Source organism: Protopterus annectens, chromosome 1.part1 (assembly GCF_019279795.1).
Source record: "Protopterus annectens isolate FY-2018-M chromosome 1.part1, PAN1.0, whole genome shotgun sequence".
NCBI lineage: Eukaryota > Metazoa > Chordata > Ceratodontiformes > Protopteridae > Protopterus > Protopterus annectens.
In genome coordinates, this window is record NC_056726.1 from 772,236,524 (window position 1) to 772,255,566 (window position 19,043).

The following is a 19,043-nucleotide window of genomic DNA, read 5'->3' on the forward strand; positions in this document are numbered from 1 at the left end:
TTGACTAAAAGGATGCAATTTATTTTATTTTATTTAAATTTGTTAACCAGTGTAGCGTGATCATCTAGGTGAGCCATCTTCAGGATCAGTCTGGGAAAAACAAAATGAAAAATAAATGGAAGGATCAGACTTACATTACTTTTAAAGTAACAAGTATATGATTTATTACAATGACTAACATAATTACTGTGGTTACAGATAATTATAACACACACACACACACACACACATACATATATATATATATATATATATATATATATATATATATATATATATATACACATACACACACATACACACACACACACACACATATATATATATATATATATATATATATATACACACACACACATATATATGAGAGAGAGAGAGATACATATATCTATGTATACTAGTAGATGAATGGTCATGTTGAGTAAAATGGGAAATTATACTGATTACAAACCATCCTGAGGATTATATGCATCCGCTAAAAAGTTTCTTGACGTATAGAACAAATGAAAATAAGTACAAACAAATATTTACACAGTGAGGGAAAGAAAAGTAAGGAATGAACAGGGTGAAGAAGGAAAAGGGATGGTAAAAAGGAGCGTAGATTGGAAAAGGGAAGATATTTGATGGTTGGAAACATTGCATTCAGAGATATTTGAATATACCTGATATCCTTCATAGGTATTTGTGAAGAGGAGAGGATGGTAGAATGGGTGAGTATTATGAAGTATTGTTACAGGAAAGCATGCAAATCTAGTATCTTTGTACAGGATTTTTAACTTTGGATCTAAATTTAGGCTAGGTGGAAGTTGGCTTTAGCTCACTTGTAAGAGGTTCCCACATTTGTGGATCAGTCACAGGCATGCTGGGGTTAGTGCAGTGGAGCTCGGTTCTGGGTTTATACCGGGAGAGTATTGATGAGTGAAATGATCTAAGGTTAAAGTTACCGCTATGTTGTCTGAGGCAACTTCTAAAGAATGATTAAGATCAAAGATTAAGCATTTTAAAAATGATCATATTTTGAGATTGTTTCACCATTTAAGTGGTTCGGAGCCATTTAAGTTTAATGAAGTACCTGGTCATGGTGTTACATTTTGTTTTGTTTTAGGAGGCTAGTGCAATGAACCTTCATATATTTTTGGCTGAGTTTTGAAAAGCATGAAGGTAGTTTTTAGACACAGAGGCAATTAATAGTAGTCCATATTTTAGCTGGGCCAGGACTACAGTTTTACTAATGGTCATTTCCCCATTATAATGAAAAGGATATTTTCTGGCAGGAGACAACTGTTCAAAAAGTGCATCAGACATTGGGCAGCAACAGTGAATAATGAGTTCAGAGTCAACTGGATGTATTTTGTCAATTTCTTCTTTTCTTCTTTTTTTTTTTTTTTGCATTTTTTAAACATCACTCCTCATTTTCTAGAATTTTCAAGAAACCAACTCAAAAATAAAGCTTCAAACTACATCCACTTTATTTAAGTATCCTAAGTCAAATATGGCCAATGATTAAACTAAAAGATTTCCTTCTTCCAGGGAAGATCTTTAGTTGTTGCTTTCAGTATTTCTTTACATTTTTTTATTTTCTGAGCTGTCTCTCAGCATTTGGGTACAGCTGCAATGCTTTTTTCTCTCGCCTTTATTTTATCGTACCATAATGTATGTTCTTTCCACAAAAAGAACCAGCTTGCGTCCTTGCAGCTGTCACTGGTACAATAACATCATTTGAAAGCTAGAATTCTGCAATATAAGCTGCTTCAGGTTGATATATTTTTATACAAGGCCTAGCTTCTCATGTTTCTGTTTTTCTTTGACATCACCCACTGTCTCATTCAAGCAATTTTGTATGTCCCTGTAACTCAGACCAATGCTTTGTAGGCTTCATTGTGACACGTTTGTCTACCATAAAAAGGCTGTCAAACAATTTAGTCTGCTTTTCTTATTTTCCTTCACATATTCACACAGCAGCTTCTATCATATTGTCAATGCCTCAAAGAATGCACAAAGCTCCTGCATGGACTGAACAACATAACAATTCATTGCATGAATCCATGCTGCTCAGACCCACAAAAGAAAGTGAGCAGTCAATGTGGGGATAATACTAAGATAAGGAATTAGCATTCACTGATATGAGCCTGAAAGCATTCATGTCTACTTGTTTTTTCCTGACATTGTTGTAAAGTTGTCTCTTACAGGCCTGATTTTAAATGTAACTCTTTTAGTCAGGAAATCAGTGTGTCCATGTTTCCGATAGTATTATTCCTGAATACTCTGTAAGTGGAATAAAGCCCTGAAACCATTTTTTTTATTTAACATTTGCTTACAAGGAAAGTCCGACTGGGACAGAGACTATTTTCTTTGGAGGCCTGGGGAGAAACACTCCATACACGTCTTTGTAATGTGGGAGGAAACTGGAGCAGCTGGAGGAAACCCACATGAATGCAGGGAGGACATCTGCATAGAAGGCACCCCAGCTGAAAATCAAACCGGAGAACGTCTTGCTGTGAGGCGACAACACTAACGGCTGCACCAATGCTCTGCCTGTTTTTCTTTTTATTTCACATGTACAGTAATGTTAGACACATAATTGGTTATTGGTAAAACTTGGTTTAAAAGCCATTACAGTTAAAATATTCCATCTGACTTTCCTTCTTATTTAAACAACACAGGACTGTGTGCAGAGTGTAACAAACTTGTAGTGCATGGAGCATTGTGATTACTCTCCAAAAACAATAACTTCCTCATGCTGTACTTCTTCAGCATGAGACTTGACCTTAGCAATGCTTAGAAGGGTGATTAACAACTGATAAGTACCCACTACAAGCTGTTAACATCAGGTCTAGCACTAAAACCTGACTGTACAGCCAGTAAACATCAGCAGGACATGAAGGGGCTTCTTTCAGCTCCTATTTCTGCCTCATGTATGCTACTTTACAGCCATTAGTCTGGATTAAACTGCTTCCTTAGAAATTAATACCAGTAGCGTAACAAGGATGGGGTGCTCCATGTGCAACCTGTTAAAGGGCGCAATCTGATTGCTGTTCCTTGCATTTCAGAAATGATTATACAGAAAGCATGTTTTTTTGTGTTGTTGCTGGTAGGGTTGGGTATGCCTGTGAGGGGGGGGGGTGCATTTCAGACTTCTGTGAGCATTCTATCAGAGCATTTTTATTTTTTCCAAACAAGAACTGGTAGGGAGGGAGTGTGCCTAGAAGGAGGAGTGCTTCAGACTGCAATGAAGTAGTGTATTGCAGTGTTTAATTTTTTTTTTCTTTTGTGCTCTTCCATTGAAGAGCTGGTAGGGAGGAGGCATGCATCAGACTGCTGTGAGCAGTATAGCTGAGCACCTTTCCTTTTTATTTATTTTTTCTGTTGGTAGGGAGAGGATGTGCCTAGGAGGGGGCATGCTTCAGCTTGCCGTGAGCAGTCTTACTATAAACAAGGGGTTGGGGTGCTAGTTCAGGGACTGGCACAGGGTGCTGAGAGTGAGCTAGCTGCTCCTCTGAGGAATAGGTAAGCATCTCAACCACTTTTCCACTGCTTTACTGGCTGCTTTGTAATACAAATAATATGTCAAGTGTTTTTTTCTGTATCTTACTTTTATATAACTAGTAGAACATAGAAGAGATGAATCTGCATGCAATACAAAGAAATATTATCAGATCTCCACTCATAACTTATTATTATGTGTTCTTGACGTGGATGCGAAAATTCACTTTCAAGCTTTAATGCTGATGTGAATTTCTTGGCATCCACGTCTCTAACACATAATAAACTCGTTATGATTGGAGACCTGATCATAATTCTCTATATTACGTAGAGTTTTTTTTAAAAAGTGTGTATGAAGTTGCTTGTAGTTGTTTCCATGAATTTCATGAATATGCTCTTTTTGAATTCACTCTGATTGGCAGCAGCATTCAGAACAAGATTATTTCTATTTGGGGAGATACATAGGATTTTGCTACATCTTAGAAAAGTAGATTTTGTTACTTCATAGAAAAGTGATACTATGACTGAGAAGTTTTTATTTTAATGCATCACAGCTGGAGTTTCTGGGAAAAGCCACTGCATAAACTGATTTCCTTGGTCTGCTTTAATTTACGGTTGGGCCATTCAAGTTAAAATAGCAGACCAGTAAGCTGTACTCATTTTATGCTTGCTTGACATTTTCATGCGTTTCCACAATTTGAAAAAAAGTTTTCAAATAAAGTAGCAGAAAAAGTCTGTTGGCAATAATCACATGAATCAATACATAGAGACAACTTTTCAATTCAATAACTTTCCCATAATAAGGCTGGAGAACAGACAACTGTTCTGTTTTTTCTCTCTCTTTGTAATGTATAAGTCACCAACTCAATGATGAAACTATTCACAGGATCGTAGGATCATAGGAGGTTACTAGGCTAACAGCACCAGGGCCATTATAAGCCTAGCCAACTTCAACCTGTGTTCCCAAGGGTGTCTGGCTCAAGCAGACACTAAAATCAGCACCTATTGCCCCAGTCCAAGAGGGAGTGGAACCCCTGGGATGAATTTCCGGTTACCCACCCAATTGTCCAAATTACACTTAAATAGGGCCAAGGATGGGCTTTCCTTTAACATGAAATAGGAAGTTTGTTCCAAAGGTGGGGCAACATCTGTGAGACAAATCTGTCTAAACACAATAAAACGGCCGGAGTGCAAGCACAACTTTTATTTAATGAATTACAGTGAAGCGCTTTTCATTTGTGAAATAAACTTCAAGTAGTTAATTTGTAGTTTAATACTGTTTTAGTCTGATGAAGTTTGTTATTTCACAAACGAAAAGTGCTTCACTGTATTTCATTAAATAAGAGTTTTGCTTGCACTCCAACTGTTTTATTGTGGTTTCTACAGTTTGTCTTCATTTTTTCATTTTTAGACAAATCTGTCTCTCCACCAAGTTCTGTTGATGTCACATACTAGGTTAAGGTCCTTTCAGCGAGTGACCCATGTACCATTTGACTTGCGAATGTGCAGTATTTCCATTAAAGCTGGGTCAGAGATTTCTCTATATGCAAGGCACAGGTCTCTTCTGAGCAGGCTGTATGACACAGAGTAAAGTGACAATGATTTCAGTCTGTCCGCATAAGTCTGTTCTTGAAGACCCTGAATTTTCTATGTAAGGAACCTTTGTGGTCTCTCTAATTGCTACAGGTTTTTGGAAAGGAACATACCAAAGGGAGCATTGTACTCTATTATTGGCTTGATGATGGAAGAGTACAGGGGGCTTATAACCTCCTTTTTTTTCTGGAGACAATGCCCTTACTTATGAGATGAGCATTATAAAATGTCCTTCTTACCACTGCGGAGACATGGTGATCAAAGTTAAGGTTGCTGTTAACCTGTGTGCCCAGATCTCTCACTACTGACTGTGTGCTTAGGGAACTGTAAATGATGTGGTAGTTTGCAGGAACATCATCCTTGGTGAAGGGGATGATAATGCATTTTTTGCATTAAGTTTAAGACCATGACTTTGGAACCAGTCATTAGTCTGTGTAAGACCTCCTTGAAGGATGTTAACTTAGGGGTTTCAATGATCGCTCCCAGTTTTCAGCCATTAGCAAACTTTGTCAGCCATAGTCTTTTAGTTTTAGCCTGTACTTGGAGAAGCAGATTCCAAACAGTAGGGGTCCTAAAACCGATCCCTGTGGAACACCACTGGTTATGGCTCTGCTGGCGGTGGTGGATTCCCCTATTTTGACTGTATGAGTTTTATCAGTGAACCAATTTGCAATCCACCTGACAGTATTTGGGTTGATAGCCAGCTTGGTGAGTTTATCAATGATGCCTGAGTTGGGGATTGTGTTAAAGGCCTTGGCTAAGTCTAGGTAGGCAGTATGCTTAGATTTGCCCTTGTCTAAGGCTTTTGTGTCTGTCTCAAAGAAGTCCACCAAGTTGAACAGGCATGATCTCCCCTTGACAAAGCCAAACTGGGTGGGGTTGAATATTTGGAGATTTCCTATATCTTTGTTAATAAGGCCTGTGATGATTCATTCTCTGGCCTTGCAGATAACGCTGGTCAGGCTAATGAGTCTATAGTTCTGGAGGTCTGTGGATGCACCTCTTTTGTGCAAAGGGGTGACAGTAGCTGTTTTCTATTCCTCTGGGATGAAGCCTGTGCTTAGGCTGTGCTTGAAAAGCATGCCCATTTGTGATGCTAATTCCTGTTTTAACCCATGTAGAACACAGCACGGGATATTGTCTGGCCCCATAGAAGCTGTGTTTTTGGCCTTGGAGAGGGCATTTAAGACCTGCTTCTTGGAAATACTAGGTGGGGGACAGGTGTTAGGGATGCTTTGGGGTATATGTGGCAGGGACAGGGGAGTGAAGTTTTCACTGAACCTGTCAACCAGTAGGTTTGCTATATCATAAAACGAGTTGAAAGTGAACAAAAGACACACCAGAACCTAATCCAAACGTTCGCTGGAGAACCAAATAAGGGCCCAAGTCCAAATTAAAAGCAAACGGATTTACTTCCACAATACAAGTAAAAGAAATGTAGAAACACAAGTTGCAAGCATAAAATTCAAGGTTCATAGGATCATACGAGATTATTAGGCTATCGACTCGGAGGTCATTTTAAGCCTAGATATTTCAACCTAACGTAATATGATAGAGGTACTAGTCAATACCCAAGACTGCATTTAGTGATGACTGCCCTTGTCCAGGAGGGTTGTGGGTGCTGTACCTGGTAAGATTTTAGAGTGCCCCATCCACTCATCCAGGTTCCTCTTGAGCAGTGTCATAGAGGTGCTCTGTTTCACATGAACTGGTAGCCTGTTCCAAAGATGTGACAGTCACTGGGAGATAATTATGTCCCTCCAGCATGTCCTATTTAAGTTTCATGCCATATTTAAGTCCCTGGAATGGGTAGCCCTAGACTCATTTGAATTATGGATATGCAATAAGTTCATTATGTTTGGGTCTTGGGTTAATTTGTAGGCCAGGCATAAGTCGCCCCTAAGAAGTCTATATAATATGGAGTATAGTAATAGGGGTTTTAGTCAGTCCATGTAAGGCACATGCTGTAGGCCCTTGATCTTCCTTGTTAGAAACCTCTGAGTTCTCTCTAATTGCTGTAGAAGCTTAGTATGGTACATGCCAAATGGGGCATTATACTCAGTTATGAGCTGGATAAGTGCAGAGTATAGGGGGGCTATAAGTTATTCTGCTCTCAAGGCAATGTCTTTATTAATCAAGTGAGCTATGTGGAAAGCTTTCCTTACAACAGTAGACACGTGATGGTCAAAGTTATGGTCACGGTCAACCTGTGATCCCATGGGCCTTACCATTTTATGGGTACTTACAGTATTTTTATTGATTTGATAGTGTGAAGGGACATTGTTAGTGCCAAAGGGAATCATAATGCATTTCTCAGCATTCAGTTTCGGACAGTCACAAACACAGCAGTCATTGGTCTGTGTGAGACTATTCTAGAGTATACTGACATTATTTGGGGATTCAGTAATTGCACCTAGTTTGCAGTCGTCTGCAAACTTGGTCAGCCACAACCCTTTTTTTTACCTGAACTTCTAAGAAGTATATACCAAACAGTAGGGGGACCAGAACTGACCCCCTGTGGCACCCTGCTGGTAAAAGGAGTGCTGGTTGATGTAGAGTCATCCACTTTGATAGTGTGTGTCTGGTTTATGAACTAGTTGGCAGCTCATCTTACAACAATGGGGTTTACATTCAGTTTGCTAAGTTTATCGGTAATGCCCGAATGTGGGATTGTGTCAAAAGTCTTTGCCAAGTTGAGGTATGCTGTGTGCACAGATTTACCCTCATCAGTGGCCTTGGTCACCCTTTCAAAGAAATCCACCAGATTTAACAGGCAGGATCTGCCCTTCACAAAGCCGAATTGGGTAGGTTCCAGGGTTTGGAGGTCACCTATGTCTTTCTTTATGAGGTCCATAATGATATGTTCCATGACCTTACAGATGAGGCTGGTCAGTCTTATGGGTCTGTAATTCCCCAGGTCTATTACTAGGCCACCTTTGTGGAGGGGAATAACTGTAGCTGTTCTTCATTCTGCAGAACCAATACCTGTGGTTAGGCTATGATTGAAAAGGGTACTTAGTGGTGATGCTAGTTTATGTTTTAGCCTGTTTAGAAGACAGCCTGTGATATCAGCTGGTCCCATAGAGGCTGTGTTTTTTGTCTTGGGCAGGGCTTTGAGGACCTGCTTTTCAGATATGTAAGGTGGGGGGCAGTTTGGGGGAGGGTTTGTTGTAAGTTAGGAGGGGATAATGGAGTGAAATTTTTGCCAAACCTATCTCCTAGCAAGTTCACTATCTGTGTGGGGTCAATGTATGTGATACCATTGGCCACCAGTTCTGCACATGCTTGGGTCCTACCCTTTAGGTTATGTGCATAGCTATAAAGGGCCTTATGGTTATCCTTGGCAGTACTTGCTAAGTATCTCTCAAAGGAGCTCTTGGATGATTTGACAAGTTGTCTTATTTGCCTGTTAAGGTTGAGGATGGTGCTTTTCCATTGTTGGGTCCTTGTCTTTGTTTTCTTGGACAACAACTTTTTGCATTTATTGTAGAGTTTGTTCATGCTGGAAGTCCACCATAGCAGCTTGATTTTACTTGGGGATCTGGCTTTGATCTGTCAGTACAGCGAAGTTTATACACTTATGCAAGTGATTGTTTAGGGCTTTAGTGTAAGCTTCAGCATAATTGCCACTTTCAGCTTGGGGTGGAGCTTGGAATGCATTTATACCTTCACCTAGGAGAGTATAGTTCACTTTGGTGAAGTTTTTTAGTCTTATTTCACCCTTTGTGAGTTCTGGTGTTAATGTCAGTTCAAAGGTGACTGATTGTGGTCAATTTTAACTAATGAGGGTCCAGCAGTTGCAGCAGTGCACCTGTTTTACATGTTGGTGAGGACCAGATCTAAAATGTTTGTTCCTCTCGTTGGGGTACAGGCAATTTGCTCCAGGGCATTTAAATTCACAACATCAAGGAACTTTTGTGCTAGCAAGTTTCCCAGTTGATGGTGGGATAATTGAAATCCCCCATAACCGGTGTGTTTGGTAAAATGTGGATTGTCTTCAGTTTGGCTAAGTAGGCTTCATGGGTGTTGTGACCCATGGAGGGGGATCTATAACTGCCTAGGACTTGAATGGGGGTCTTACCCACTGTAACCTGGACTTGGAGTAACTTCATGGAGTTGTCCAGTCTAACTAGAAGTGAGGTGAGTTTATCTCTAATATAGATTGAAACACCGCTTCCTTTGGTTTTCATATGTTCCTTTTGCAGTCTAAAGATGTGGAAGGCATTGTAACCTTGCAGGGCCAGGGTACTCTCTGAGGCCTTAAACCAGGTTTCTGTGACTGCACAGACATCAACATCTTCTAGTGATAGAAGTGCTTCCAGGAGTGCAGTTTCTGGTTGAAGCTCCTAGCTTTTAGTAGCATGACCTTTATTTTATTCTGATTGGTTAATTTCACATTGGTAATGTTGTTTTTGAGACCATGCCTTAAAAAGGTGGTATGGGGAGGCAAGAGCCTTTGCCAACAGCCAAAAGCCTAGGGGTGCTGATACAAACCATCTCTGGCAAAGCAGTGAGGTTTGTTGACTATGGCTTCCCAGCCAGACAGGAACTAGAGCCCCTTGGAATGACACCAAAAATTAAGCCAATTATTCAAATCAATCATTTTTTGCTTTTTCTGTGGCAGCATTCCAGGTGAGGGTACTATACTGCTCAAGGCTAGGGACATACCTGCCTGGGACACATACTCAGACAGCTTGACCATGTCTCTCTTCATATAGGTCTCAGGTCATTCACACCAACATGAACTATGACAGAGTCATAATGGCACTTGTTGCTGAGAGAGCGAGAGAGAGAGAGAGAGAGAGAGAGAGAGAGAGAGAGAGAGAGAGAGAGAGAGAGAGAGAGAGAGAGAGAGAGAGAGAGAGAGAGAGAGAGAGAGACAAATATTGATATGCTACTGTGCATGCTCCAAGGATCACCCCAGAGCAGCAAAATAAATATTGCATTTGCGGGAGAGGGGGGTCAAGCCCCACACAACCCCCCACATCCCCTGTAATTATATACATTAACTCCGAGATCACACATTCCCAGGGAATGTTGATCTCAAACACCTGTTGACCAAAATGTGTTGACAAAACAGATGTCGACATTAGAGAATTTGACTGAATAGGACTAATGCCATATATGTGTGAGCGCACGCAAATGAGAGTGTAAGTGTTGTTGGTACTGTATCTTGACAGTGTTGGTATGGCTGGAGCTGTCACTGCTTCTTCATTCTGATAGTATTTATACGTTATTATACTTGCTTTTGAGTGAAATCCCATTATTCAATCAAGTTAGGAGCTATTTTTGCCAGTGATGGAATGATATATTAAAAGAAATCTATGTGGTTTCCATGTGCACTCCCAAAGGCATTTAAATATAAATACTGGAACTGTAAAATTAGTCAGTAAAGATCTACATCTTGCCATATTGGCTGGCTCTCTTAAGGAGTGACTCACATAGGTTTATACTCTTTCTGATTATGATGTTGGAAGAATTACTGTACAACAGTGTTTCAGGCCAAAAGGGTTGTTTAAAAATGATCAGTAGTTATAATGGTCTTTACCTGACTGTCTCTTGTATGGCTTTCTATGATATAATATCAGTTTATATTTACAAACAGTTGTCTCCCCTACCTTAAGTATTTTAAAGTTCAAGTTGAACGACAAAATAATGGGGTCAATCCTAAAAATGGTCCTTGTGGTCAACTTGTATACCTTGTGACACGAAGAATAAGTATAAATAAATAAATGTAGGTGATATTTGTAATGGTCAGATGGCTTCTTAGTGTTTTGGGGGAGTAGAGGAATTATTACTTTATGCTCTAAAAAAGACAAAGCAGTCTTCTGCAAAGATTCTTTAAAGAAGTCCAAGCAGATGATTGGTGTGACATTGCAGGTATAGGTTCATAGGTTCATAGGTAGATACTAGGCTATCTGCCCTAGGGCATTTATAAGCCTAGCCAGAGTGTATTTGGCTTTCGCCTCCCTATTAGATTAGCCTACTGTGCCTCTGTAAAGTAGGCCACAGAAGGTACCCTTTTAAGATTAGTTTACTGTGCCTCTGTCTAGGAGGGACACAGGAGAGATACCAGGGGTGAATTTGCGATTTCCCATCCACGCGTCCAAATTTCGCTTGAAGAGGGTCAGCGAGGGGCTATGTCTAACATGAATTGGGATTCTATTCCAGAGTGAGGGGAGCCTCTGGGAAATGAATCTGTCCCTCCAGCATGTCCTATTTATTTTTGTGCTGAGGTTTAGGTCCCTGGAGCGTGTAGCTCTAAGGGACTTGGATTTTTTGAGGTGGAGCATGTCCATTAATTCTGGGTTTGACATGGCTTTGTACATCAGGCATAGATCACCTCTGAGTAGGCGGTAAGCAACTGAGTAGAGCTGGAGTTTCTTTAGTCGAGCTGCATAGGACATCTTGTTTGTAGCCCATGATCCTCTTGGTGAGGTACTTTTGGGGTCTCTCCAGTTGCTGCAGGTGTCGGGTAAGGTACATCCCAAAAGGGGCATTGTATTCAATTATGGGCCTGATGAGTGACGAGTAGAGGGGCACAATGACCTCTCTTGATCTAGATGCGAACCCTTTCGTGATAAGGTGGGCTATATAGAAGGTCTTTCTAACCACTTTGGCAACGTGATTATCAAAGTAGAGATTACTATCTATGTTGGTCCCCAAATCTCTAATTACTTCTTCCGTACTTAATGGATTACCACGTATGTGGTAATTTGTGGGCACCTTGTTTTTCCCAAAGGGGATGACTATGCACTTTTTAGCATTTAGTTTGAGGCCGTGGCTCTGGCACCAAGCATCCGTCTCTGTGAGACCCTTTTGGAGGATGCTTGTGTCAGCTGGAGATTCGATTATGGCCCCCAGTTTGCAGTCATCTGCAAACTTTGTCAGCCATAATCCCCCCGTGTTAGCCTGAACTTCAGAGAAGTATATACCGAACAAGAGAGGTCCCAGAACTGAGCCCTGTGGGATGCCACTTGTAACTGGTTTGGATTTGGACATGGCACCTGCGATTCTGACCATGTGGGTTCTATCTCTGAGCCAGTTTGCAACCCATCTTGTGATATAGGGGTTTGATATTTAAGCTGGTAAGCTTATTTATGATGCCCAAGTGGGGTATTGTGTCAAAGGCTTTCGTGAGGTCCAGGTAGGCTGTGTGGACTACCTTGCCCTCATCTATGGCTTTGGTAACTGTTTCAAAGAAATCAACTAGGTTTAAGAGGCAAGATCTGCTCTCAACAAAGCTGAATTGGGTAGGGTCCAGTGTCTGGAGGCTCCCAATGTCTTTGTTTATGAGTTCCATGATAATACGCTCCATAGCTTTACAGACCAGACTAGTCAAGCTTATGGGGCGATAGTTTCCGGGGTCCTTTGTGGCACCACCTTTGTGGAGTGGGACCACTGTAGCTGTACGCCATTCTTTGGGTACATATTCTGTAGTAAGGCTAAGTTTGAACAGTGACTTAATGTGAGGGTTCAGTTCTTCTTGGAGATCATGTAAGACACAGCCTGGGTCACCGTCTGGTCCCATAGATGCTGTGTTTTTTGCTTTGGAGAGCGCAGCTTTCACCTGTGCATCTGTGATGTCAAGGAGGTTACATTCAGTTGGGATAGGCGTTTTCTCCTTTAGGGGGGAAGGGGGGGGAGAAGTTTGCGCTGAATCTGTCTGCCAGGATGTTGGCTATGTCTGTAGGTTTGGTATATTTTGTACCGTTATGCAACAATTCAGAGCATATCTGGGAGTTTCCGCCCATGTTTCTGACATAACTAAAGAAAGCCTTGTGATTATCTTTAGTGTCTAGGGCAATTTTTCTTTCGAAACTGGCCTTTGATGATTTTATCAGGGATCGAAGTTTCTTGCTAATACTGATCTGAGATGCCTTCCCTTTTTGGGATTTTGCTCTGTCATGTAGTAGCTTCCTCCTTCTGTTGTATAGCTTATTTATGGCCAGGGTCCACCAGACCAGTCACCTGTTTTTGGAGGAGTGAGTCTTGGTTTTATTTGGGATAGCATGACCCATGCATTCCTGCAGGTGCTCATAGAATGCATTTGTAAAGGATTCTGCGGATTGGGCTGTATTATTCTCTGGCCCAGGGGCTTTGAAGGATTCCACCTCAGTCTTGAGAAGTGCAAAGTTGGCTTTTGAGAAATTCTTTACAGTGATTTCCTTGGCTGTGGGTGGGGACGGGATATGGATGTCCAGGGAAATTTGTTTATGGTCTGATCTTACCAATGAGGGGTTTACCTCTGTTGTGGAACATAGAGTCCCCATGTTGGTGATGACCAGGTCCAATATGTTGTTCCCTCTTGTGGGAGTGGTGACCAGTTGTTCCATTGTGTTAGAGTCTATAAATTCAAGGAACCGTTGGGCGAGGGTGTTTGGGCTTGAGTAGTTTTCCCAGTCAATGTTTGATAGTTGAAGTCACCCAATAACATAGTGTTTGGAGAGACCTTCATATTCTCCAGTGTTCTCAGGAATGCCAAGTGGGGTTCCTGTAATAGGGAGGGTGTTCTGTAGCAGGCTACAAACTGAAAGGCAATTTTGCTCGCTGTTAGTTGCACATGGATGGTTTCCAATGCTTCGTGCAGTGCCACTAACCTGGAGGTGTAGGTATCTTTGATGAGTATAGATACTCCCCCTCATTTTGTGCTTCGCTCCGAGTTTTGGGGCTGAAATGCATGGTATGAGTTATAACCTGGTAGTGCTGGGGTGCTCTCAGGAGCCTTGAACCAGGTTTCTGTTACTGCACAGACATCGATTGTCTCCATACTGAGGAGAGTCTTGAGTGCGTGCATCTTGAAGTTTAGACTTCTGGCATTGAGTAGCATTACCTTTAGTTTTTTTATCTTTGGGTTGTCTATGGAGGTGGGTTTGTCCTTTGAGCCTTGCCTAAAAAAGGCACTATGGGGGTGGCAAGAGCCTTGGCCAGTATATGAAAGCCTAAGGGTGACAGGTGCAAGCCGTCAATAGTGAAGCAACGTGGCTTGTCGAGCATGTCATCCCAGGCTAACAGACACTGGATCCCCTTTGAATGACACCAATACTTTAGCCAATTGTTGAAACTGATCATTTTGTCTTTATACTGTGGAATCATTCTTGGTGAGGGCAAGATGCTACTCAAAGTCAGGGACATACCAGCCTGGGCTACATGGTCAGAGAGCTCCTCTATGTCTCTTTTCATGTAGTCCAGGGAGGTATGTCTCAGGTCATTCACACCAGCAAGGACAATGACGGAGTCATACTTGTACTTGCTTTGGAGTGACCTGAGTGCTTGCGTTATGTGGCGGATCCTGGCACCCGACAGGCAGCTTACAGTGACCTTCTCCTTGTTCAGTCTGGTGAGTGGGACGTTAGTGTGCCGGACAATAAAGTCCCCTATAACAAGTGTATTTGGTGAGTTGTTTGGACTTATGGGCTGTGACTGTGAGGCACACTGATTTTCTGAGATATGTGATTTGTGGGTATTGTTGAGGAGTGGCTGTTGCTTGGATATCTGCTTAGGAGGTCTTTGCTGTTTAGGCAGATTTTTATTTAGAGACTCCAAGTATGTTTTTGTGTGTTTATGTATTGGGTATGCAGATGCAATAGGTCTGACTGACTGTGCCAGTCTTGGGTTGAGAGAGCTCTGCCTCCAGTTTGGCTGTGTAACTGCATCTCTCACATGTATTAGAGTTTGTTGGAAGGAGGAGAGGGTTGTCTGTGTACACAAGGCAATTGTAACATTGCCTCAAAATTCCCAGATTCACCAGCTGGACTGGAGAGTAACCTTGAAACTGACCCTTGGACATACCAAATTAGTATAGGGAACTGTTTTTTTTACTGATCAGATTAGGGAAGGGAACTGATTTTTCACTTGATCAGGAAGGACCAATCGGGAGTCTAATGCTTATGAGAAGTCAAGGAGGGTGTAGTGCTTTAGTTAGTTAGTGTTTCCTTATAAGAGCTGAGCAAGTGCAGGGCTTTAGAAAGAGAATAGAGTGATTACTTTGAGAGTTTAAACAGTTCTAAGGGAAAAAGTGAAGAGCAGACTTTGTGGAGCCTGAAATAGTTTAAACCTGTTTAGGCAGTGCTGCCCGATGCTGCTCAGTGTGCAAAAATGTGCAAAAAGAGAGTTGTAGGGTTTTAAGAGAAAGAGATCAAGGAGTTTAGAATTGACCCAAAAATGGCCAATAAAACTACAGCTTCTAGGTAGTAACCACTCCTCCAGGGACAGGCAGGCTGTTTAGTGTTAACCACTCCCACTGGTGAACACAGAGACTTCCCTTTAGCCCAAGCAAGCACTGGCCTTCTAGAAACTTCCAAACAGTTCAGAACAGCAAATCTGTAACTGAACTTTCTTAATTTTCAGAAAGTGGGAAAAAAGCAAGATTTTTTTTTTTCTTTTTGTTGTAGTTTAAAGGTAGAAGAGATACACAAGCAGCAAAATAATCACAACAGTGCAATAAATGACCCCACACTTGGGTGCTAGGCCAAAATCAGATAAAATGCAGTTTTTAGAGAAAAAAACGATTTTAAATTAAGTGCAACACAGGAAATGCAGTAAACAGGCTCTAGATGTGTTCCAAGTACTGTTACTGTTACAGATATAAACTTTAGCAAGCCGGAAAATGCCAAAAAGTAGGCGGCAAAGCAGTAAAACTTAACAAAAAATCAGAAGAAAATACTTAAAATCACAAAAGTAGCTCCTTTTCTTCTCTCAGTGTTTTCTCCTCTTGGTAGGTGCTTCAGCAACAACTAGCAAGCCTGAAAAGACACCAAAACCATGAGGCAGCCTGGTTTTAAGAGAGAGAGATCAAGGAGTTTAGAATTGACCCAAAATGGCCACTAGAACTACAGCTTCTAGGTAGTAACCACTCCTCCAGGGACAGGCAGGCTGTTCAGTGTTAACCACTCCCACTGGTGAACACAGAGACTTCCCTTTAGCCCAAGCAAGCACTGGCCTTCTAGAAACTTCCAAACAGTTCAGAACAGCAAATCTGTAACTGAACTTTCTTAACTTTCATCACGCTCCATCCGAATTAAATCTAAACCTGCCCCCTGGCTATCTAAAGATACAAGACAAAAAATGTTACTTAGAAACAAAGCATGGAAAAAATGGCGAGCTAGCAAATCTTGTGTAGACCAACAGACCTTTAGACATCTAAGAAACTGTACCAAAAAAGCTATTTTCTCTGATAAAAGAAGTTATTATAGTAATCTCCAACAAGCTAGCCACAATAACCCTCAAAAATTCTGGTCAACCCTTAACAGGCTTCTACACCCTGGACAGACTACCACTCCTTCCCCTACCGGATCTGAAAAGAATTCCACCCTTGATACTGCCAACACTTTCAACTCTTTCTTTATTGATACTATTAACTCTTTGGCCTCGCACCTCTCTAGTGACAACACTAGTATCCCCGACCCCGCCTCCTCCAAACTACCAACCTTTAGGCTACAACCCATCTTCACTGCCATTATACAAAAATGTATTCACAAACTCAAACCATGCACCCCCTCAGCTGACCAACTCCCATCTGAATTCCTTCAAAAAGCAGCCTCTGAAATTGCCTATCCCATATCTATTCTCATTAACAGAACTGTAAATGAAGAAACCATACCTGACATCTGGAAAATCTCTCACATCATACCCTTACACAAAGGAGGTAACTCCCATGAATACTCTAATTATAGGCCCATAGCTCTCTTGTCCCCACTAGCAAAAATCATGGAAAAATGTGTCCATTATCAGTTAATGGACCACCTAATAAAAAACAACATTCTCACTCCCTGTCAACATGGCTTTAGGCCTTTTCATAGCACAACCACCGCTCTCCTCACCTTTACAGACCTTATTTACAAGAATCGAAATAATAACACCCTGTCTTCAGCTCTCTTCATTGACCTGTCTAAAGCCTTTGATATGGTCAACCCCTCTATTCTCTTAAAAATTCTTGAATCTCTCTCCTTAGAATCTAAGGCTGTCCACTGGTTTTGTTCCTATCTTACAAACAGGAAACAAGCCGTTCTCTGGGATAATAAACTCTCATCCCTTCTCCCAATTTCACTTGGGGTCCCCCAAGGCTCTATTCTTGGACCACTTCTTTTCTCCCTCTTTATAAATGACTTACAAACAGCTATCCCCCAGGCTACTTGTATACAATATGCTGATGATTCCACATTAATTTGCTCTGCTAAATCCATCTCTGAACTTCAAATTAATACTCAAGCTGTTTTCTCTAAAGTTGAAACTTGGTTCTCAAAACGCTGCCTACTCCTAAACGCTAAAAAAACCAAACTCCTACTCTTTAAGCCCACTACCAGATCCCCTACATTAGACTTTACTATCCTATCTAACAATGGAACCATTATATCACCTGACCCCAATACCAAACTGCTAGGTGTCACGATTGACAACAACCTTACCTTTGATTGTCATATCAACAATACCATTAAATCTGTAAACAGGAAACTCGGCTCTCTCTATAGAATTAAAACTTTCTTAACCTCCCAAGCCAAAGCTACTCTTGCCCACTCTCATCTTATCTCTACTCTTCTCTATGCCTCACCAATCTATACTAACCTTAAGAAAAATAATCTCTCAAAATTATCGTCCACGTACAATAATATAGCTAGATTTGTCACTGGTAAACCCTTCAGAGCTCACCACTGTCTGAATCTGCAGCAACTTAACTGGCTTGAACTGTCAAACATGTTGCTTCTTTCCCAACTGACATTTGTCCAAAGAGCATTCTACCAACCTCACAACACACCTATACTCTCCAACCTCATAACCCCCTACTCTAATCTGAACTCCCTCCGTTCATCAAGTAAGCTGCTAGTTACCTTAACCAAATCCAATAACCTAGCAGGTGATTCCCTTTTCTCTAATACTATTGGAAAACACTGGAATCAACTGCCTACTGAACTTACTTCCATTGCATCTACTGTTCTGTTTAAACAAAAACTCAGAATTTACCTTAAAAGCCACTGGACGTGTCCCTGCTCTAATCCTGACTAAAGTAATTTGCTTCAATTAATCTATCTTTCTCTCCCTACTCTTCTCTCCATCCTGCTTCCTCTCTTTACCTTTCTTTCTCTACCTCTTTAAACTCCTCCTCTTCATCTTTCCTCCTTATGGCTATGAATCTCTTTCAAACAAGTATTTGTCTCTTTATTTTTGCTCTCTCACTATTGCTGCTTCTCTTTCCTTGATATTTACTCTCTCTTCTTGGTATTAAAACATGTTAGTATGTTCATCATGATGTTACTTATTCCCTAGAAAGTTAACTTCCTTTTCTTTCTTTTGATAACTTTCTTTCATTTCTCTTTCCCTGCTCTTACTCTTACTATTCTTGTTTTAGAAATAGGTAATAATGTGTACTATGATATTTGTGCTTATAATGTATTTCCTTTTGTTTAAATGTGGAGCTTTTCTCCCCGGGCCTCTGCTGAAAATGGAAATATATCCAGTTGGACTAGCCCGGTCAACAAATGTAAAATAAAATAAATAAAATAAATAAATAAAGTGGGAAAAAAGCAAGATTTTTTTTTTCTTTTTGTTGTAGTTTAAAGGTAGCAGAGATACACAAGCAGCAAAATAATCACAACAGTGCAATAAATGACCCCACACTTGAGTGCTAGGCCAAAATCAGGTAAAATGCAGTTTTTAGAGAAAAAATGATTTTAAATTAAGTGCAACACAGGAAATGCAGTAAACAGGCTCTAGATGTGTTCCAGGTACTGTTACTGTTACAGATATAAACTTTAGCAAGCTGGAAAATGCCAAAAAATAGGCGGCAAAGCAGTAAACCTTTATAAAAAATCAGAAGAAAATACTTAAAATCACAAAAGTGGCTCCTTTTCTTCTCGCAGCATTTTCTCCTCTTGATAGGTGCTTCAGCAACAACTAGCAAGCCTGAAAAGATGCCAAAACCACGAGGCAGCCTGGTTTTAAGAGAGAGAGAGATCAAGGAGTTTAGAATT